At 47.0% G+C, this 23,388-nt stretch overlaps 1 protein-coding gene across 4 annotated transcripts in view; it reads left to right on the forward strand.

The window, feature by feature from the left end:
• The window catches only part of LOC138514122 (protein NEDD1-like), a 1,166,279-nt gene that overhangs the window by 346,515 nt on the left and 796,376 nt on the right, over positions 1–23,388 (forward strand). The gene's annotated exons all lie outside the window — the stretch shown is intronic.

Raw genomic sequence — 23,388 nt, forward strand, 5'->3', positions numbered from 1 at the left:
TTTCTGCATTACTAAAAAACCTATGTGAAAAATAATAAAGCTGCATGTCAGTGGGTGTATCCGTCACCTACGTCATAGCACTGAATATATTCTTCGTGTAGGTTGGTGCGTGAGTGACCAGTGTGCATGGTGGCACGTGTGTTCTTGGCAGTTGGCTAGGTCGTTATGGCATCTCTAACGATGTGGGTGCTTGTTGTTAAGGTCTTAGTCGAGTTCATCCATGCCGCAGGTGTCGGCTTGAGTAGGACAGGCTGGTGGGCATATCCTTATGTTCTTGAACCAGGGTATTTTGTCATCTGGTAGATAGACGAATTCATCTTGTGGTGGGTGTCTGGGCCGCGATCCTCTAGGCCATGGTCGCAAGGAGATTGGAGGGAGCGTTTTCTCCCATTCTCCCACTTCACAGTTGTGGTGCTAGCAGTAAGTAGTCCATCGATCCGATGCTGCCCCTTGCATAGCACACACCACAGTGGAAGTGACCATATGACAAGTAGTTCACAGGTACCACATGAGTGTGTTACACATGAAGACTCGCACATACATCGGAACACAGCCGCATGTCGAGCTCAGACCATGCATGTCCTACAAGACGCATTGTGCATGGCAACATAGCAATGAGATAGCAGGACCTCTTCAACACAAACTTGATTCTGCTGCCAATGTCACTGATTAGCGTCTTGTGCACCCACTGAACCAACCTTGTCCTCATACCTGCATTCCCACCCCTGCAGGTGATTCATAATGTCCCCAGTACACACTGCTCATGACCCCTGTGCTCCATCCACACACTCAAGCTGAGGGGGTGTACAACATTGCGCATGGACATACACATCTGCGTTGAGAGGGCATTTGGACTGCTGAAGGCACGCTATTGGTGCCTATACCATACGAGAGGGGCATTTACATATAAACCTTGAAAAATATGCAAACTTGTCATAACATGTGCCATTCTGCACAACATTTGCTGTTCAGGAATATGCCACTGCCCCCGGATGCAGATGTGCAGCTACATGGGGATGGAAGTCAAGATGATGATGTGCCCGAAGCTGGTGCACGTGTACACAGGGATGGGGTAGGGGAGGGGAGGTTGGGCAGGCAGGGCTTGATGGATGTCTCAGATACGGTTGATGGGTACATGTAACGCATATCACTTGTACATTAGAGCACATGATCACAATCATGAATGTCCATGCTTTGTATGAATTTTGAACGTGATTTATTAAATGTTTGACAATCCCCCCTATGCCCCCAGTGAACTCCCCAGCACACAACCCCCCCCCCCCCCCAGTGAACTCCCCAGCACAAAATCCCCCCTGCCCCCCAAAACAGTGCAGGTAGGTGCATGTTCTCAGGGCCCCCAAAAACGGTGCCATGTCCATAACAATGCCATGTCCATCTATGATGGTCGCGGGTGCTTTCCAAGTATGGGCCCCTCTGCACCACTTTCCGGGTCTGCACGTTGTCTCGGGCCATGGACTTTGGGGCATACTGTATGGCTCTGCTGATGGCCTTGATGTGGTGGCTGTGCACTTTGGCCATGGACTCTATTTTCGCCTGACAGTCCTCAATAACATCCAGACATGCCATCACGGCAGCTCCCATAATCAGTGGTACTTCGGGTGTTGAGGGGACCGGGCTGACAGCTATGCGCTGCCTGGAAGGGGGGCTGTACGGGGAAATGTTGCCAGCTTGGATGGGCCTGCTGCAGTCATAGTGCCTATCCTCTGGGGTACCATATGATGGTGTATCGACATCAGGCTCTGGTGTGCGGACACAACGCACACATGGGGTGTTTGCATCCTGTGCAACTGGCTCTGGGCTTCCTTGAGTTGTGGCCATTCCTTCTGTCATTGCGGCTGGGTGAGGGCAACAGTTCATGTTGTCGTGCAGCTGTTGCTGTCTGTCCCTCATCAGGCTCAGACCCACTGGTGGCTCCCTCTACATCCAGTGTTTACATGGTGGATTGGGGATAATGAGGCGCTATCCCCCTGTGGCCTTGTGGGTGCTGCAGCCGCCTTGTTGGGCTATGGTGTGGTGACGTGGGATGGGTCCGTCATCGTGTTGTTTCCGGCCGGCCCCTTTGTGGGGTGGTGGTGCTGGTTGAAGCGTGTTGCCTCGGCGCTGTGATGTAGTAGTCTCCTCACAGTCATCGCCTGCCTGTGGTGATTGCCGTGTCCCTGTGGGGTACATAGGGAGTGGTATGAGTTTAGGGCAGCCTAGATAAGTATCATGTATATCATACCTTCAAGTGGGTTTGTAGACCGTATCATTCATGCATTGCACTTGCATTTTGTTTACTCCCCATGTTGTAATTGGTGGAGTGTGGCACTGTGGAGGCACACTGCACCGATATGTTTGTGTGTCATCTTCACATGCCTGCTGGGGATGCACGGTGCCCATGTTGCTGGGAGGTTTTTCATGCACACTCACACATAATGCAGCTGTGCCATGGCCATGAATGTGTGTCCCCCTGGCCCTTGTATTGCTGCAGTGCACGCACAGGGGATTCTAGGGGGCGCTACGGGACGGTGGTACAAGGGGTCAGTTATGGTGTCTACAGTGCCTCACGCACATTGCATGCACATTCATTCACTCAGGGTCTGCATGTGTGGCCCTTGCAGGTTCATGCATTTTTAGGAGGGTTCTCACCTGCAGCCTGCTGGGTACCGGTGCCAGCCTCCACTCCTCCGACTCCCTCTATGGTGCCCATGTCGGTGAGTGTAGTCCTCTTTTTCCTCCCAGGGTGTAAAATCAGGTGGTGGTGGTCAGGCCCTCCTTCAGTCCCCATGCTTGCACTGCTGTGCTGGGATGTATGCCATGTACTATGACACACAAGTCATTTAGGCACTTGCGGCAGTCCTCCCCATCCCTGGGCACGCGCCCCACCGCCTACACCCTCTGGCTGATTTCTGCCAGGTCTGCGCTCGACGCTGCCCACTTGTCTTCCGCTAAAGTGCACCATATAGCTCTTCCTAGTGGATCATTGCCTCCTACACAAGTATGGCCAGCTACTGGTCCCTGAATTTGTGTTTCCTGACCCTGACTCTTGCCCCTGGTGCGCTCCTCAGACATTTTTCAGTCTTCACGGGGGTGGATAGCTTGAAGGGGCTGTGATATTCGGCTAATTGATTTCCAAAATGGCTGCCGCTTTATTACCCGTTCCGGCAGTGACGCGTTTCCAGCACGCTATTAGGGCCGCGGCTCTGCGGTAGCGCACGGTGCACTGGATTTACGGGTTCCTGGCCAATTTCTACACCTGGCGCTATTTGCGTTAACGCCATGTCCCTGTGCGCATGCACGCGTAGTCGTGATCTGGCGGGCTTTCCGCCAGGGAGCGTGCGTGGCGTTAGCGCAAATAGCACTCAGCGGGAAATCTGCCGGACTCGTGAGCCACTTGCCTCTTTGTCCCAGATGTCGCACTGAAAATGCTGGATATCTCCAAATGGTCTGGGTTGCCCTAAAATATCTGAAAACTGGATCGAAGTTTGTAGGGCCATCTCAGCGATGCTTGAGCGAACTGTCGAATCATCTCCCATGAACTGTCTGTTCCACAAGTTTACATCAATCCAGGGGACCGGCTGCAGGCTGGCTAGCGTTTGTATGGTATTAGCAATGCAATGTGTTCTGCTGTTGTGGCTTCGCCCCACTATTCCCACAGTTGAGCAATGGCTCTGTGCTATCACCTGGGCCACAGACACTGAGGAACGCTGGATATCTATGCAGCCAGCTACTTGTAAGCCTCGAGATATACGGCCACCATTCAGGGCATACCTACAAAACTTGGCTGACGGGGGAGAGGAAGAGACGGATGAAAATATGCCTTCATGTGTCTCCGAATAGGTTGTAGCAGTGTGAACCATTTTAGGTATTCTAAACTGATGGTATGCTCAATGATATATTGTGTGTGTGGGGATTGCATGAACCTGCAAATGTATGAACCCTTACTGTACTATGATTGTTGTTCTGATTGTACCTGTCGCCTTGCCAAGCAATAAAAACAACTGTACATATAACCCTATTATCATATTAAGCTTCCACACAGCAACTGCCACTTAAACATCTTTTACAGATCTTTTGCATCTGCATTTTTCCCTTACTTATACAAAACAATTGTACAGCATTCTCCTATAAATGCACATATGCATTGTGCAGTGAGAGAAGTGCATAGATAGAAGGGGCATTATGGATGGGCAAATGCTCACGAGAACCCAGGACGGAAATACCAGGGGATGCCAAGGTGGGATGCCACTGGCTAACTACTAGAGCAGAGGAGTTCCAAGGGTGGGATGTATCTTAACCGTAACATCCCTTTTTTAGAAGTTTTTTTCTGTCAATTCAATAGGTTTTTATAAGTGAAAATGTCCCATGGTGTTAGATCACTGTATAGAAGTTATTCATAATTCCTCTTTTCATACATATGAAATAACTATAAACCTCCTTTAAGAAACATATATTTCACAACACCATACTTATGTCTGTTGTTATCAGTAGTGCATGCTGGGGATGCAAATCATTGTTCAATTGCCCATGGCATAAGCCTCCACATTGACCCCAGCCGAACCAAACCACCCCTATTATTCACTGGGCCTACCCTGCATCCTAGCCCAGTGTCCACTATGCCCCAATAATGTAACCAATGGTAAGTGCTCATGACTTGCAGCCATGGCCAGTCTCCAAATCAAAGGGGTGTGGGCTTTGGCCATGCCGCATTCCCCAGTAAGCAAATCAGAGTACACATTTGCATTTTCCGAGGGCCAGGCCCACTACCAATACACCAAATGTATAGCACTAGTTTTTCTACTTACTTTCTTGCACTTTGGAAAAATAAAACACAAGACACATTTCCAAAAACATGCTTTCAGGTCCTTGCTAATCCTCGTCATGCAAGTTTGTTGTAATCTAGTCCACCACTTCTTTAACCGCGAGTAGAATATTTTCCCCACTCTAACCTTCCACTTTGGCCATGCCACATGCCCCAATAAGGAAATTGCAGTACACATTTCTCCTAGCTGGCGGCCAAGCCCATTGCCCAGACACCAATGATAAATCACTGTGTTGTGTACTTGCATTTTTCACACTTTCAAAAATATAAAACACAGGCGTATTAGCAAAACCATGCTTTCAAGCTCTTGCAGAATCTCCTCATTAATATTTGCTGCAATGCTATCCAGCACTTCAACCAGTACCCACGTACAGATTTTTTTTCCCATTCAATCCTATCCCAATTTTGAAAAACGTCACCACGTAGCCGGTACCTGGTGGCCATGCCCACTTTTACCCTATTGCTGGTCTCTAGTGGTCATGGCCACTAGCCAGATTGTCCGGGACATGGCCTTAGGCCATGACCCAGACAATCTGGCCACTCCGCATGGCCACAGGTTATAATTATTTATCTATTGTCCGATTGTAGTAAGTAACTTCTGTTGCAAAGCGCTCAGAGGGCATTAGGTAGGGGACATGGGAATGAGACACATTAAATATATAGAGCTGTTAAATACAGTGGAGGGGAAAAAGGACAAACCTACCACACCTTGTGAGTATTCATAATGTGCAAGTGCGGAAGGGAGGGGGCAGAGAGGGTAGGTGCTGGGGTGCCTGTGCTCTTGGGTGAGCAACATGGGAAGTGCAAGGTGTGGTAAGTGCAAGCCTCCAGGACGTAGGTTGTGCTGAGGCAAGTGCTCAGGATAGACAAAAGCTGGGGGCGATTTGGTGTGGGAGGTCAGGGCCCGGATGATGCATAAGGGCCATGGACACCAATTAAAGCAACTGTGAAATTCACAGAGGAGAGAAGGGGGGAGGAGGTTTTGCCAGCATTGTAGGAGAAGGCTCAACCCGCCACTAAGGGTGACATCATGTGCCTATTCCAATCACTGAAGGAGATAGCAACAGCAGCAAAGGATTTAAAGAGCTCTTTTCAAGAGCTAACCCGTACAGTGCAACATAATGAGTCTAAACTTGATGACCTAGAATCGGCTTTTTGTGATCAAGCACACACATGATCAGCTGGAAAAAAAGGGTGGCGGCGCTTGAGTCTTATCGGCATATAGCGGAAGAAAAGCAAGAAGACGCTGAAAATCGCTCCCTTTCGAAATAATGTTAGAATCAGGGGGATTTCAAGGGACGTTCAGGACCAGGATCTGGAGTAGTATGTCCGAAGGTTGTTCCAGGAGATACTGGGAGACAAGGCGGTGGATCTTACATTAGACCAAACACACAGTGTTCTCCAATTTCAAGATGAGGGGGAATCTCCTCCCAGATGTCTTGGTGAGTTTCCATTTCTTCAAGGATCTCATCTTTCAGAAGGCTGGAGCGCTTGGGAACCTGCTCTTTCAGGGATCAACTCATCAGTTGTTTCTAGATCTTTCCTAGGGCATGATCCAATGGCGCAGACTGATGAGACCACTAAGTGGCTCTTAGAAGGGGGTCCACTATAAGTGGGGCTACCTTTTTTAAATCATCTTGCAGATGTATGGGACCCAATATCAATTCACATCTATTCGTGCAACGGTGGAAACTCTAAAGATCCTAAAAACAGATTACCACTTGCCGGATGAGGACACCTCAGACTTCAGCGACCCAATAGTCTCAAAGTCATGAAAGAGCAGAAGTTGAGAGCATAGGAGGCCATCTATGGACAAAAGGGAGCAGAGCAGGGATACTCAAGCTCCCGATTGAGCTGCTCGGTGGAGTTTAATGCTTAATTTGAGAAGTTGGAAGTTCTGTTGATGCGCTTTTGGGCGTCTTTGAGCTGGTGATGGTGGTCGGCGAGGCGGTACTAGGCTCTATGACTCACAATCACTCGTACTTAGAGGGGCATTAGGATTGCATGTCCTCTTTCAGGCAGTTTGCTTGATGTTTACCCCACAAAGGGTTATTCTGAGTCTTCTTTTCTTTCTTTTTATCGTTACATTGTACATCCAATTCCATTGTGGGAGGTGCTATACAGCAGAGAGCTGGAACATTGAGCGATATCCCTCTGAAGGAAGAGGTTATTCAGAGGCAGGTATGATGTGCGATTTACTGATTGGGTGAGTGGATCCGATGTGGTGAGCTCAGATAATTGCGTTGCTTCATGAGAAACCAGAAGGTGTCTCACCCACTAGTCCCCGGGGATCTGTCATCCAGGTCGCCAGGACACGGCCATCGATTTTGGATCCAGTTCCTGGGGGTGGATCAGTGTGGGAGGATCACATGGATGAGGGGTTTTCGGGGAGTGGGAGTGGAACACCGGATGGTGAGACGCGGTATCCACTTTCCTGTAACACCTTTTGCCCATCCTACCAGGTAGGATACTTAGGAACTCAACCCCTGCACCCCTTTTCCCAACACAAACACTTTCTCACGGACAGCTCACTGTGAGAGAAATCGGACTAACACCTTTGTATACCTCACATGTCCCAAAACAAGGGTCGAGTGGAGTCGGGCAATTACTGATCATTACACACACCTGACTTCCATCACACTTCTGCACACAGATAAAAGGCAGAGCATGAAAGCGCACCCCCAAGTAAGGCAAAACACACAAGAAAGCAGCAGTTCCAAAATGGCAGTTTAATACGAGGAGAAAGACGGCAAGACCAGAGAGGGTTGCAAAGAGGGAAGTGCCCTTGACCTATTCTGAGAAAGAAAACTAATTTCACGAGCCCTTGAGATTAAGAAACAAGACCAGAATTAAAGCTGAAGAAAGGTGCATTGTGTGTCGAAGGTACCCGGGGCTCTCCCGGGTCAATAGCCAAGGCGGGGAGGAGCGATCGCTGCCATGGTACTGTTCTTAGCTCCTACAAAAAAACAGCAGCAGTAAAGTCAGCACAGCCGGTGAGTCTGGGAGATTGATAGCAGACCGGTCTGTGTGAGAAACACAGCTACAAGCAGCAATATTGTATGGAGAAATATGAAGACAACAATGTGTGTGAAGCGTATGTGATGAGCTACTCATATAATTAGATATCCAATGAGTTACTGAACTTTTGAAGCCAAGATAGATACCAAATACAGAGTGGTCCGGCACTACGTGGGTGCTCATTCGAAGGTCTCTGTTGGATATCCAACTGAGAGGTGGCAAATGTAAATTGTAAACTGCGGAATTGAAGTGGTCCTGCAACGGGTCAAGCTAAACCCTGTGCACATTCAAAAGAATTCGATACTTTGATACAAACTGAAATTGGTCCGAGCCTGGCTGAGGAAGACTAATGGTACAAGAGAAAGGATCGGAGTCTGGCTGAGGGGGATCTGGGATGAACCATGAGGTCCCAAGAGAGAATATTCTCTCAATGTAAAAGGGCGATTTGAGCCCGCAAGAGGGGAATCCACAGTAACGATGAGCCTGGCTGAGGGGGATTCATGGTGAATCGCCTGAATTGAGTACTCATAAGAGGAAAGGAACTTTGGTTTTTCTTTTATATATCAGGCCATCTGAATCAAGAGACTTTGATAACTTGGGCACAGACGGCCCTGATGCTGGTAATAGAACTGTGTCCTCATGCTGAAGAAGCCCGACAGTGTGCTATGCTCGAGTGAACTGGCTTGTGCCGTGCTGAATACGTGGGGAAGGGAGGCCAATGGCCTGAACATTCTGACATATCATTTTCGTGAACACTTCTCTTTTTCATGAACACTACCCCGCACTATTTTGTATTTAGAGGTGTTAGGCAGAAACCTGTGCAGTTCCCTCCGGGACCCATGCAAAAGATTTAGGACTACAGGTGTTTGGCAGTAAACCCACTTCGTAGCAGTCTGTACCACACAGATTCACTTGGTAGCTGTGGCTGAGCAGTCAGACTTCCCTCAAGAAGAGTTAGGCAGTATACAGAGTATTCACAATAGGTCAAGAGAACACAATAGAACAAGTAAACACTGACCAGGGCTTGGTGTAAAAGAGATATAATTATTTATTTAAACCACATCTAGAAAAACACACAGGCACTAATAGTAAGCAATTCAAAAACACGGTCACTAAAAGATATACACTCCCTTAAAAGAATATTAGACGAGTCTTAAGTAAAGCCCCACTTATTTTCAGACAGCTGTGAGCGCTTATCGTAGATGGCACTCTAATAGTTCGTTTTAAAAAGGGAGAGAAAAGCAGAGAACAAATGGAAACAGATCCCAACACTTTTTCAAGAACACAACAAGGGAGGAAGGCAAAGAAAAAACGTGAAGTTAGAGTTCAAGAGGCCGGATCCACTTTCAGAGGATTCAAACGAAATGTGCCCAAGGTCACACGGTTGCAGTGCACAAAGGTCTTGTAGAGGTTCAAAAAGGAGTTGGACCAAAGAAAGGGACCAGTTAGAGGGTCAAGGTGGCCAGCCCAGTCCAGAAGGTTAAGGAGTTATTATTACCTTGTAGCAATCTTTAGAAAGGGAGGCCTGGTGGACACGGTACCTTAAAGTGGTGAGAACGCTCTGGTGGGGGCAGTTGTTCCTGGCAGTGGGTGCAAGTCGGTGCTTCGTCCGGGGGAAGAGAGGATCTCTTCGTGGAGGAAGACAGGGAAGAAACCAGCCGCAGAGTTTCTCAGGAACAAGGAGCAGTGCTGTGGTTCGCGGTTCAGTGGTGAGTGGCTATCCAGCTGCCGGGGTGCTTGGCACAGGCAGTTCGACCACAAACCGGGCTGGGGTGCGAAGAAAGAAGGGAAAACTGGTTGTGCCCACCAGTCAGGGGAAGAAGCCTCTCCAGCCGGGAGATCTTCTCTGTCGTCGGGAAGTGGTGAGTCGGTTCTGCAGGGCTACACCGGTGGTGTCGTCGTGGTAGGTCGGCTCAGCTTCTCCCTTGTCAGATTCTCAGGTCCTGTGGCGACTTCTGAAGTTCCAGTCCCCAAAGCCCTGCTTTTATGCATTCACTCAGCCTAGCTGTCACTCAAACATGCTAAGTGGTGAGCCGGCCGGCTCACCACTTGGCCCAATCACACAAGAGTGCGACCTGAGTTACCAAGGTAACTCGGTCCAGGGTGCCTAAACCCCCTCCCACACTCCCTGTGGTACCCAGACAGAGTGGCACTACTTTTGGAGGCTTTTGTGGAGAACCCGCCAAAAAAGTGGAACAAAGTGCTCGACTTGGGTTGGAGTCACAGAAGAGAACACAAACGCCATTTTAGAATCGAGTCTTGGCAAAAAATACCAACCCGAGAATTAATATTAATTAAATAAACCGGCGGTATGTTCGAGGCTATGAGAATTAAATAATTAAAGTTGGTAGCCACTGCCACCAGCCAAAACTCGATCAGGGGGGACGGAGATGTGCCCCCTCAACTAACAGACCCCGGGGCAATCGAATTGCCCCGACCAGTACGTCCACAATATCATGGTTTGTACTGGTTTCTGTTAATAATTTGGGACTAGTAAAGCCAATGGTGACTTTACATGCCCTGGGAGACAGTAGTCAGTCCCAGGGTATGGAGTCTATGGTGGGGTGTCACTGACACCCCTGTGTTACTGCGTTACTGCACGGAGGGTGCTGTGTAACACACATAGAAAAACACATGAGACCCCATGGAGTAAAGGACCCCATAGCCCATAAAACACATTACCAGTCAAAGGAATACCATGAATCATGTCCAAGAGTGGGAGAAAGAGTCTCACTCTTGGCAGGAGGAGAAAAAAAAACAAACTCCAGAAATCCAGCAAAGCTGCTGGGGGACTCACTAGGTTAGGAAATTCAGCCTAAAGAGAGAATTCTCCCTAACAAGAGGTAAGGATTGGCGCAATAGGTTTTTTAGTATATGCCCTTTTTTTTTTTTACAAGACTCCATTATTATTTGATGGTCATAGCTTGATCCCATCTGTAGATTTAGTATTAAATAGGTGTTTATCACACCCTTGTTAAAGTTCAATAAACACCCTTGTACTGTGGTCACTTGTGACTGTTTTACTATTAATACCATGCCTTCCTTACAGTTTACAGTTTACCTATATTATGTCTGATATCAAATTTGTTTCCATAAATGTTCTCGAGCTAAACTCCTAGAGGAAGAGGAAAAGTATGCTCTCCAAACTAATATACCTTAATGCTGATTTTGCCCTGCTCAGGAGACCCATCTTTTGCAGATAGATGTGATACGGATGAGTTCACACGGATTTCCCCATCAGTCCTTTGCCTCTTCGCCGGTTAAAAGGCAGGAGTTGCATTCCTGATAGTTAAATCTCTACATTTTGAGCAAGGGAGGGTGGTAAGAGATGCCCAGGGTAGATATACTGGGGTGGTCTTGCGCATAGTGGGAAAGGATCTCACTGTGGTGTCTGTGTATGGGGCCAATCAGCAACAATATCAGTTTTATACCCACTTGTTTCCTCAAATCGTACAATTCCAACAGGGGGGAGCTGATGATAGGCACATATTTTAATGTAGCATTAGATAGCAATCAGGATAGAGCAGCCTCGGGGGCCACAATTGAGGCACCTTGGACGGACCTCTTAAACAGGCTATAATTGACATGCACCTGATTGATGCGTGGTGACGCCTCCACCCTCCGCATCGTGACTATTCTCACTTCTCGTACATATATCGTACTGATTCTAAAGTTTACTATTTTTTGGTGTCTCATTCTTTATTAGCGGGGATAACGTCAGCCACTATAGAGGTAGCACTGGTATCAGACCACTCCCCCCATTACTCTACACGTAGATGGTTACTGTCTGGGGGGGGTCAAAAGTCTAATGACTCATTGTTAGCAGACCCGGTCATATTTTCCAACATTATGGATAGGATCACAAAGTACTTTCAGAAGAATCTTACAGGGGAGGTTTCAAACTCAGGGGTATGGGAGGCTCTTAAACCCACATTGAGGGGGAGTTGATTAGTATCGCCTCGGCTCGATTGAAGATTCTGTTGGCCCAGAGAGCCAGAGCTGAAGAGCGAGTGGTTGAGCGGGAATCTCAATACAAGCATGATGGGGCTAAAAAAATATACAGACAGCTTCAAGTAGCCAGGAATAAGCTAAAGACATTATGGGCGGATGATATCTCACACCAATTGCCTTGGACAAAATAGCATGTCAAATAAGGGGTCTCAGATTTTAGCCTATAAACTCCAAGCACAGAGGAATGGCATTACCCTAGGGGGCCCTGCAAGATAGTGGACGTTCGTTGCATAATGCTGAATCTGAGAAAATACGTTTTTTCTCCCAATATTATGCCAAACTGTTTGCGGCGGATTCCCATAGAGGCCCACTACAGGAAGCGTTCATTCGGGAGGCCCGGCTTACTTGAATCTCAGCGGACCATAGGCACTCTCTGGATGCGCCCATAAAGGCGGAAGAAGTCACTCATTGCATTTGTTTTCTTCTGAGAAATAAAGCACCAGGGCCTGATGGCTTTATGGCTGCCTTTTTATAAAATATACTCTGCGGCTCTCTCCCCTCGCATAGCTGACCGGTTTAATTCTTTTGGTGAGACGGGATTCTATTATGCCTACTGTGGGGATTCAACGCTTCCTCTTCTCGCTAAACCAGACAAGGACCCCGCCTTATGTTTGTCTTTTCGTGCGATCGTGGTTCTTAATTAGGATGCCCGGATTTTGAAAATCTTGGACACAGGACTAGTTCTACCAGTGCTGGTAACAGTGGACCAAATGGGTTTTATACCAGGGTGCCAGGCATATACCATATACCATTCGACGTTCGATCGATGTTTCGTCCTGGGCATGGAAATATAACTGAGCCATGTCTTTGTTTTGGGTTGACGTTGAGAAAGCGTTGATCGCGTGGTTTGGATTTACCTGTCCAAGCTCTTGAAGGGGTTCGAATTCGGTCTGCGGTTCCTCAGTTTGGTACTTGTCAATTTCGTGTTACCATCTATGCAGATTAAGGTAAACTGGTTTACTTTGGGTCTGGTGGCCTTTCACAGGGGAACCAGTCAGGGATGGCTGCTGTCCCCACTATTGTTCGGCTTGACTATGGAACCCTTGGCTTGTAGGGTTTGTTTGTTTGAAGACATTCGAGAGTTGGATATAGCGGGTTATCAGCAGAAATTAGCATTGTAAGCCGAAAACCTACTGTTTTATATGCAACATCCTGGGGATACGCTGCCACATGTTGTTTCATTGTTGGAACATTTTCTTGCGGTTTCAGGCTTTAAAATTAATTTGATGAAATCCACAATACTCAATATCTCTGAGCCACCGGGGGCGGTCGAACGTTTGAAGGTGGCCTTCCCTTTTTTGTGGACTTTGCAGTCCTTGAAATATCTGGGGGTTTTCTTAAAGGCGCGGTGCGCAGATCTCTAGGCGACCAATGTTGTGCTGCTTTATGCTAGAGCAAAGCATGATCTGGCACAGTGGAGGGGGGACTCAGAAATCTCTTGGTTGGGGAGGATAAAGGCTGTTACAATTACTCTGCTGCTGCATTTACTTTGTGTTTCAGGCTTTAACGGTTCGGGTTCCGAGTCTGGCCTTAAGGGAATTGCAATCGCAGATGTTCAGGTTTGTATGGCCCTGGAAGAGCCTGAGAGTAGCTAGACACAGAATGATGGCAGCCAAAGGTGCAGGTGGCCTGGCGGTGCCAGATGTTGCAAGTTATCTATATGTGGCCCAACTGGCACCGGTTTTAGAGAATCAAGCGGCGACACGGACGCCGACGGTTAAACACTGGGTAACGGGGCATTTTAGGAATCCCCTTGCATAGAGTGTGCTGGTGTTCTCCGAAAGTTCAGAAGAGGGGTAAACGGGGACTCCCTACTTCTAGGGCCACATTAGAATACTAGGTCCAAGCAGTGCGTAGATATACCACAACCACGTCCCCTCCCCCCCCACCTTTTTACAGGTCTATGAAATAATGAAGAGTTCCCCACCCCAGGGATGCACAGGGCTCAGTTTATTTGTTGGAAGGAGGAGGGCTTGCACACATCGGGCCAGATGTATAGAAATAATCGCCCCCACGCATTTGAAGAGTGCAAGCAGACCTTTATAGTTGGGGATAAGGACAGATTTGGATACTTGCAACTCTATCACTGGAAGAGGAGACCACAAGTAGTGTCCCAAACGAAATGTGAGCCAACCCGCTACAAGGATTTTTTTTATAGGCAACCCCCTCAGGGCCAAACGTACAGCTCGCTACAGGTTGTTGAATGGGTCTAGATTTAAGCCCCCACATATGACCAGATGGGAAGAAGATGGAGGTAGACCTATAGACGATCTTACCTTGTTCAACATTAGGACAAGAGCGAACAAGACCTCCCAGGCTGGCCAACTTGAGAAAAATCGATTTAAGCTATTGTGCCGTTCGTATCTCACCCCTGAACGGTTGCATAAAATGACTCAACGCTTTGCCCTTGTTGTTGAGGTGTGGTGCACACTCTGGATTCTATTTTCATATGTAGTGGGAATGCTCGCAAGTCTGGCCATTTTGGCAGGCGGTAGTCACCCAGACTGGTGAAATATATGGGTTTGAGCTAGAAATGGATCCTTTCGTTTTGCTCGTGGGGAATGAGGACGCTCAGGGACATTATACATTGAATGCCAGAAGCTCTAGACTGATTACCTTTTATCTGGTAGCGGCATGTCTTGTAATTGAAAAACAATGGAAATCTCAAACAATGCCTGTTATGAAAGAATGGTGGGCCCGAGTATGGTATGTTGCTATGTCAAAAATTGATGGTGCAATGCAGGGAGAAATGGCTCAATTGCTTTCGGATTGGGCCCCACTGATAACTTTTGTAAGTTATCATGATAACCCTAACATTCACCATAAGCCACATGAGAGGTCCTCTTTTTCACTGATGTAATATCGGTATGTTAAATTGTTGCACCTGAACCCCCGTATGCTATGTGGACTGTATGCTGCACCCTATTTCGTATCCAAGAAGGATGAACATGGATGTACTTTATTTTAGTTTCCATCAGAGATAGTATTTTGTTATACTGTAGAGGAGCAGCCGAATGCTTCTGCAGGAAGTCCCACCCCCTACTACCTGTATGTTGGAAGCCAGAGATCGTGCCATGCATGACACCAGTGATTGTTCCTCTTTCATGGAGACCCTTCAAGAAAAGGTATCCACTAAGAAACCCTATCTGATGTATCCCTGAAGAGATGATAATCTCTTGGATGAAGTCCCTGAAGGGATATGAAAATGAGAGAAAAGAGAAGCTGGTGACATCACAAGAAGTAAGCGTGATGCACTTAGAAGAGTGGCTAAAGAAGAGGATGTATAGACTTCATGGAATCTGATGACAAGATAAAGAATCAAGTAGCTTTCATATGCAGAATGAAGATTGCACGTTGAAGAGCACTGCAGGAAATGCAAGCCGTTTTAAAACTGTACAGATGCATCAATGCAAGAAGACTAATCATAAAGGCTGGCTATACGTAGTGAATAGACTGCAGGAAATTCCGCCATTATATAGAAACTGGATGTCGATGTCACTATATTAGTAAGCTCAAGTCCACGGAGAAAGAAGGATCAAGAGCTGAACCTGTGTCACAGCGAGAAAAGCAGCTAAGAATCGTGGAAGGACCAAGGAGGACTGTCTGGCCCGGTGTCCAGGACTGAGGCAGCCAAGAACTGGTAATCTATTCTCAAAGGCAGTAAAACGTGAGAAGCGAAACAGTTCCTTGTTACGTTGCAAAGAGAGAACACTGAGTGCATTTTTATTCATTCAAGACAAATGCTGAAAATCAGGCTGAAGCATGGTCTCCGGTCACGTATGTCGAGGATGAAAATAGAAGTGGGCATGCAGACCGGAACATTGATAAGCATGTGCTCACAATACCCTTTATTCCCAAGAGAAGAAAAACTACTGAAGGCCGAGTTCAAAGGCAATCTTCGTGGCAGAGAATATGAGTGGTGAAGGATGTAGGGCTAATTGAGAGAGGAGACACGGTGAAGTCCACCTCCTAGCACCTGGGGTTTGAGCTTACATGCTGCTAGTGAATCGAATGTTCCAGAAAGGTACGAGAGTGCCAACCAATTATAAAGGGCTGCATAACGAAGGGCCTTATATTTTGAGAGCCAATAGTATTCCGTGTACTTAATAACTGTTGAAGATGACTTGCACTAGAGGCACGCTTAAGTTGTCCACCTAATAGTAGATGTCCAATCAACACAATCCCTTATAGAAAGTATACTTGGATGTTCCCCTTAGTCCAACCACAACTGCCTGTAGTTTTTTTCTTATTTGCCACTTAATATGACTTCGTTTAAGATGAATTTTTGATATATAAGTGTTTTTTATTAAATGCTTTGAGAGACCTTAATCGAATGTCTGATGCCTGTTTTAACTCCCTGTTTTAGACAATTGATAATAAAACAGTCGGAGGAGACTTTTGCCAAACTTCCTAAGTCAGTCTTATTATTTGGTGTATGAGTTACTCTGCATCCCATCCGTGTATGATATGTTTCTAATTAAGAACCTTCTGTTCAATACTATTGGAAAATCTGTTTATTGAATCGTACTGTACCAGCGAAATGCTAAAGATGGTTGCAGACTCATTAGCGACAAAAGCTTTGACTCTGACACGTGCTTGATATGAAGTCATTGTATTTGGTACATTGTTGTATATGATTTAATAAACTTTAAATGGCCAAAAAAAAGATAGATGTTCACTTACTGTGCGTATATTCATGGGTGCCAGCTTTTGCTTTTCGCTATGGGTGCAGAAAGTACCTGGGCATATGTTGTTCTTGCAGCCGGTAATTTTTTTCCAGTTTCCCTGCTGCTTAAATGTGGTTAGTTGGGGTTGTGCAATCTATCACAACATTAACCAAGAGACCGGCCATAAATAAGGGGCTTGGGGCACGTTGCTAAACCAAAGTGTGTGGTCCATGGCAACAATTGTAATCTCACTTCACATTGCATGAAAACATGAGTTCTCAAAGCCTGCAATCTTTTATGCATAACAATACCATTGTCAAATCAGGAAAAAATCAGTTTGTGATTGATGAATGTCTTTGACCGATGGGTTGCAAGTGTTTTAAAAGTTAGTGGCTGTGCCCACCAGCCATGGCCAAAGTGCTCTGGTATTGTGTTAAAATGGCAACTGACTATGGCCAAAGAACATGCTAGTGGTTTGGAAGCGTTCTAAAAATCTATGGAATAACAAAACCCTTGAAATTCAAGAAATACTCTTTAGTTTTATGGATGTTAAGATGAGAACTTAACGCAACAAAACCCCTGAAATTCGGCTAAAGTCACCTTAACTTCTAGCTAGTGCCTATTAATATACAGTCGGCACAACCATATGCTGTGGCCATTGGCTAATATTGTGTTGAAGACCATGGCTAGTGGCTGGTTAGTGTACATAATGTACTCTGGACACTGCCAAAGGCCAGAGCTAGTGTCTGGTTAGTGTTGTATAATTCACTGTGCGCGCGGTCGAAGGCCATCGCTTATTGGATTTTATTATCTGAAAAAATATACATTGGAAATGTTCAACAGATGTACAAACGGCTCAAAGTCAAAGGCCATGGCCCATTAATATGTTCGAATATATAGTGGGCACAGCCAAAGATTGTGGACACTGACCAGTATTGTGCTAAAGTCCATGTCTAGTGTCTGATCAATGTATATAATATACAGTGGACATGGTTAAAAGCTGTATCCACTGGAAAGGGAAGGGAAGGATTGCATTTGAGCATCAGGTGTTCACCTAACAGGAGTTGGCTGAGAGGAAATGGCGCGCTTCATGTACATCCTCTGATAAACTGGCCTGCCGCCTGCTCCAAAGGCAATACCGGCTTTCTGTCCTCACCAAGAAGAGAGCTCACATCCAAGCCCGCGTCTCGGCGGCATCTAACAACTTGGCCGAACTCTTTAAAATCTGCAAGGAACTGGCCAATCCTGCCGCAGTCCCTACCTCTCCTATGCCTTCCCAGGCCCTCTGCATGGCACTGGCTTCACATTTCATCTCTAAAACTCAGGACATCCTGTCCTCTCTCTCCCCTTTCTCCCTCTACTCCCTGCTCTTCCTCTGGCCCTTCTTCGGCAGCCTCTCCTCCCCCCTTCTCTGCCTTTCCCCTGTTCTCCCCTGATGAGTTTTTAGACCAGTCCGATCTATGAAAGTCTTGTCAAAGCAGGTTCATCCCTGTTCCTCCAAAACCATCAAGGATCACATTGACTCCCTGGCTCCTGCCCTGCCGGATTTCTGCAACCACTCCTTCGCCACTGCGGTCTGCCCTTCTCCCCTGTAGCACTCCCTTGTCCACCCTCTTCTTAAAAAACCCTCTACTGACCCGTCCTGCCCAGCTAACTATCGCCCAATCTCTATCACTCCTTTCCTGGGCAACCTTTTGGAAAAGCTGGCCATCTCCCAGCTCAATCTTCACACTGAATCTGTTGGTTGTCTCCATGATCATCAGTCTGTCTTCAGAGCTGCCAGAAGCACGGAAACTGTTCTCCTGAACATCCGTGAAGACCTGCTCTCCAAACTTGATTCCAACACCCCCTGTGTCCTTATCGTACTGGATCTCTCTTCTGCCTTTGACACAGTCAACCATGACATCTTGCTCAACCGTCTCCGTGATAACCTGGGGATCACCGGTCAGGCCCTGGTGTGGCTGTCTTCTTTCCTCTCTGATCAACCCTCCTAGGTTCAACTTGGGTCCTTCCTCTCCTCTATTTTTATCTCTACCTGTGGTGTTCCCCCGGGGTCTAACCTCTCTCCCTGGTTGTCAACCAATACCTTGCACTTCTCGCCCATTGCATCGACACACTCTGCCCCAACTTCCAGTGCTATGCGGATGTCACTCGGCTCATTTTCAGCCTACCCTCAGCCACCACTCTTCCTCTCTCATCTCTGACTGTCCGCCATCCAGGAGTGGTGTGCCGCCAATGATTTTTGCCTTAATGCCAGTAAGACTGAGATTATCCTCATCGGCACACCCGCTCCCTCCTTTCCTGTCACTCTCTGGCCGGCCTCTTTTGACCGTCTCCCTGCTCCCACCTGTGAGGCTAAAAACCTCAGAGTCATCTTCAACTCCACACTCTCCTTCCCTCCTCATATCTCTGAGGTCTCTAAGAAATCACACTGCCAGCTGAACCTCCTTAGAGGTATCCTTACCTTCCATCTCCTTCCCCCAGAAGCTCACTGTCTCCAGAGCTCTGGTTCTCTCTAGGCTGGACTAATGCAACAGCCTCTTTCTAAATCGGCCTGCTTCTACTCTCCGCCCTCTGCAACTCCTCCAGAACAGGACTGCAAGACTTGTCCTTGGCCTCAAGCCCAGGGATTGTAGCTCTCCAGGACTGAAATGTCTGCACTGGCTCCCAGTGGCTGTGAGGATTAAGTTAAAAACCCTCTGCATTGTGGCCTCAATACCTGCAACTTTCTCTTCCCAAATATCTTCCTTCTTGAGCTCTTCGCTCATCCACCTCCAACTCCCTCAGGGTCAGTCTCTTCTCCAAGCAACGAGTTGGTGGCAGATCTTTCTTCGGCTAGGACCTCCCTCTGTAACAGCCTCCCTGCCTCCCTGAACCATCTCCGGTTCCGGAAACACCTCAAACCCTTTCTCTTTGCTCCTGCTTTTTCTCCTCCTCTCCCCTGTTGACTTCCTGGCTGAAACTTAAACTGGACTGGTTACCTGGCCACCCTCTGATCTCGGGCCTAGCCCCCTCCCCCTCCAGTCACACACCAGCACTGCCGTCCTAGCAACCCCCTCTATTGGGGACTGTTTTTCTGCTTCCCTACAGTCCCACTACCAGCACTTACACTGATGTCTGCACTTACCCTTGCACTTGCCACCTGCTGGCCGTACTTACTTATTGTTATTTATTATTTTATCCCATGTACTGCACTGTCCCATCCCCCCGCACTTCCCGCTTTCCCCCTTCCCATGCAATTGGACAATCTGAATGACACCTGGCCTAGTAGGATCTTTGTCTGTCCTCCCTCTGTTCCCCCTCCCTTGCCTCGTTGCTCCTTGAAACACTTGTGTATAGGCGCGTTATAAATGCCATATCTTATCGTATCGTAAAGGCCAACATCAACGGTTGGTAACATGTTAGTGTATTAAAGTATTCAGTGCACATGGGTGAAGGTTGTAACCAGTGTCCATAACTGAAGGCAATGACTAGTACACATTCATGTGTTCAGCGGGTTGCCTCGGAACTCACCAGTAAATATTACAAAAGTAGTCTAAAAAGGAGTGTATACTGGGCAAGAAGTAACGCAGCTTATTCTGACCGAGTCACATTTGGGAAAGTGAAATTCAAACAGAATGCAGAGCAGGTCTGCATGAAAAGCACTGTCAAAGATCTACCTCTAAACCAAAAGCTTTTATAATCTCAAACTAATTAGCATCAACAACACCTTTCAACATTAGAGCATTCCTCCACGGGCGATTGATTGGTAGAATCGTGCCATTACCCTACAGAAGGACATACATTATCTCAAAATTATTGGGTCTTGCAAACCTTACCACAGAACCCTAGTCCACCCTTGTGGCATCACAATCCGGCCCCCAATTACCAGGATGACCAGCAGATCTTTATTCAACTGCTGCCGATCATCAGCATCCGTCTTCTCATTGGGAAGGTATGAGATCGTGACACCACCAGAGCCTTGAACCACCAACAAGTTACTGCTTTAATGTTGCATTTTAGGAACTATTTGAACTTCTTCCCATGCTAGGATGTGCTAAGGGTCAATTCGAGACCTCCATGGGCATTTTGAAACAGTCAGTACACCAGCTTCAGAAACTAATATGCTGAATCATAAAATGGATGTGCATTCATTGTTTTGCCATGGGACCCAAAACCTCTGCTTCCTGACCTCGAAAGTAACAAAGGTTGTTTGCTTCCTATCATGCACTCCTGTGGACATTTAATTTTCAATGTGCGTTCAGCCTCTGCGGCTAATAAGCAAGTTAATGAAATGTGAACATGTTTCTAAAAGCATGCTTCGAGGCCTGTTCTCTGCATCTCGTTTTAACGTTAAGTCTCACCTGTAATTTATTAACTGGAGCTCCCAGCCCTTTAAGATGAGGTAGCAATACCCTTGAGATGGATGGGGATGCAGAAATTATTCAAACATCAATAATTGAAACAACTCGGGTAGTTGGCAAAAGGATAGCTGTTTTAATATCAATGATCTAAAACAGGGAGTACAACGGACGTCTGAGCGTAATGATTCTCTCGAGACTTCTGATAGCATTTTATAAAAAATGACATTCTTATAGTAGAGATTGGTCATTGATGACATCGACCTGTGTATTACTTACGTAATACTACGTGGCAAACTTCAAAAACCTAGTGGCAAGTGTGATGGGGTCTAAGGAAACATCTAAGTATACGATCCATACTGGTCTAGGGCAGTGGAATAATGCGATTCTCTTCCTAACATCAGGTGGGGCAACTAAGCCCTTCCCTTAAACATGTCACTATGAACATCACTAAATATATGACGTCTTATTGGCTACACAACTATAGGACCCTTGATCATAGGGTCCTCTATTATTGTTTAGCTTCTAACCTCCGTTTTTACCTTCCCACCTACGTACAGCAGCACGCAGGCTGAGCGTCCAGGTGCTGGAGAGCTCGTCTTAACCATGCTGCCCACCAATTAACATATCCCTCCATCACCTCAGTGGTCTGCTGTCAATTAGGGCTTTGAACTCAAATTCAACAAAGGTAGCAGGCGCCCCTCTCTCGGAAGAACAAGGCATGATAACCTATTCAGTGGTTGTTAAGCACATTGAGAGTTCGCAGCCATCTGCTTTTTGCTCACTGTACCTTTTACAGATGGGAAATATCCATTTGCATATCAGTCTTTGTCCCGCCCACATGGGCAGTCCAGCACTGAAATGCTATGGCAATTCCTCTCTGAACAAGAGTACCAACAGCAACCCCGTACACGTGTTTCAGCCTTGTTGGGCATCATCAGTGACGTGAAGCTGCGCCTCTCTAAGCACAGTGAGCAGGGAATGTTCCTTGCTCTGGAGAATTCAGGTGAGTGAAGGCACGCTCTGCCCTTGTGCGTAGGTGTGACCATCATCCTCGTCCAACTTCTCCCCACGTGACTGAAGACCACAAAATCAAGTTTCTAGTGTATTAAAATACTATTTTCTAATAGACCTCCGACGTTGTCTTGTTTTCTATCCATGCCTCCTAAATAGGAGCTTCATTCTTTTACACGATTTGTATGCAATGTCAGCTCAACCCAGTCTAATATGGCCTTGGCTTCTTCGCTTATCCAGCCTCACCTTCCTGAGATTCCCCTGTAATTCACTTGTTTTCTAACTGTGACATACTGAAAAAAGAGGCTTTCCGTCTTTTGCTTCTATATACGGTAGTGGCCGTGTAGTTATGGTTCAATTGCCGTTTCCATAGGAAGAGCACTTTTTGGGCAGCTTATAACTTCGCTCCCCCTGGACGAATCCTCACCAAACCTTGCAAAAAGAGTATATGGGCCACTCTGATTTTTTTTTTGCAAAGTTTGGAGATGTTTGGTGCAGGGGGGCAAAAGTTATAGGTGGGGGTCCCAAAACATCTTTTTTTCCCATAGACTGAATGGGGGAAAACTTGCGCACGGCTACAGGTCAAACCGCTAGACGGGTTTTGACAAAATCTGCGGCAGGTACAGGGGCTTGGTCCAGAAAGCGTGCTTTGGTAAATTTGGTCACCATCCGTGCAGTAGATTTCTTTATAATTATCAAAAAGTAGGTCTGAAAAAATGAGTGATATCTATGTCTGCTCCGCGGTCACACTTCCCTGTTCGGTCCATGAACAAGATACCGATTGGCTAAGGGGCTGGCGTCATGACCGCGCACACGCAACGTCTCTGCCCATTGGCTGCTGCGAGACGTGTTCTGCGTCGGATTGTTTGGATGCGCCCGACATCTTGGATCCGCCGAAAGCAGAGCAACTACCAGCGTACAAATGCTCTTTTCATGAAACTCTTTTGCTGTTTCACAGAGCATTGGGAAAGGTTCAGACAATAAGACATGGGTGATCAATGCACACAGTGGTAAGTACTAGACGTGGAAGCCACTGCACACCCATCCCTTGTAAGATCTACAGACATACAGCTAGGAGTGAAGCCTCTGTCAGAAGCACTGAAGGATAACACACCTATAGAATAACCCCCACTACCACACATCACTGAGGTGTTTGTGGGGAGACCCTGCACTCTTGGGTGCATGACCAAAGGCCATGCACCCAATAATACTTATACCTTCTTAATGACGTATGTTCTATGGCCTCCTTGTACGCACAGAAAATGAGGGGTCCAATAAGGCCAGTATTTCAGCCCTTGTGGTGTTAGGGAACATTGAAATTGACACCATGCCGTAATTGCTATACTTTTTCCTATGGTTATTGAATTCATCAGTACGCTGCCATGGGTGGCGCATGCTACAGTGGTTGTGGCCAGGGCCTAGAGTCTTGGATGCATGGCTGTCGGCCGAAGGCCGAAGGCCTTACTTCCAAATCTCTAGGCCCTGGCCACAACCACCGTAGCATTTGCCACCCATG

Source organism: Ambystoma mexicanum, chromosome 12, assembly GCF_040938575.1.
Source record: "Ambystoma mexicanum isolate Mex_15411 chromosome 12, UKY_AmexF1_1, whole genome shotgun sequence".
NCBI classification, from domain to species: Eukaryota; Metazoa; Chordata; class Amphibia; order Caudata; family Ambystomatidae; genus Ambystoma; species Ambystoma mexicanum.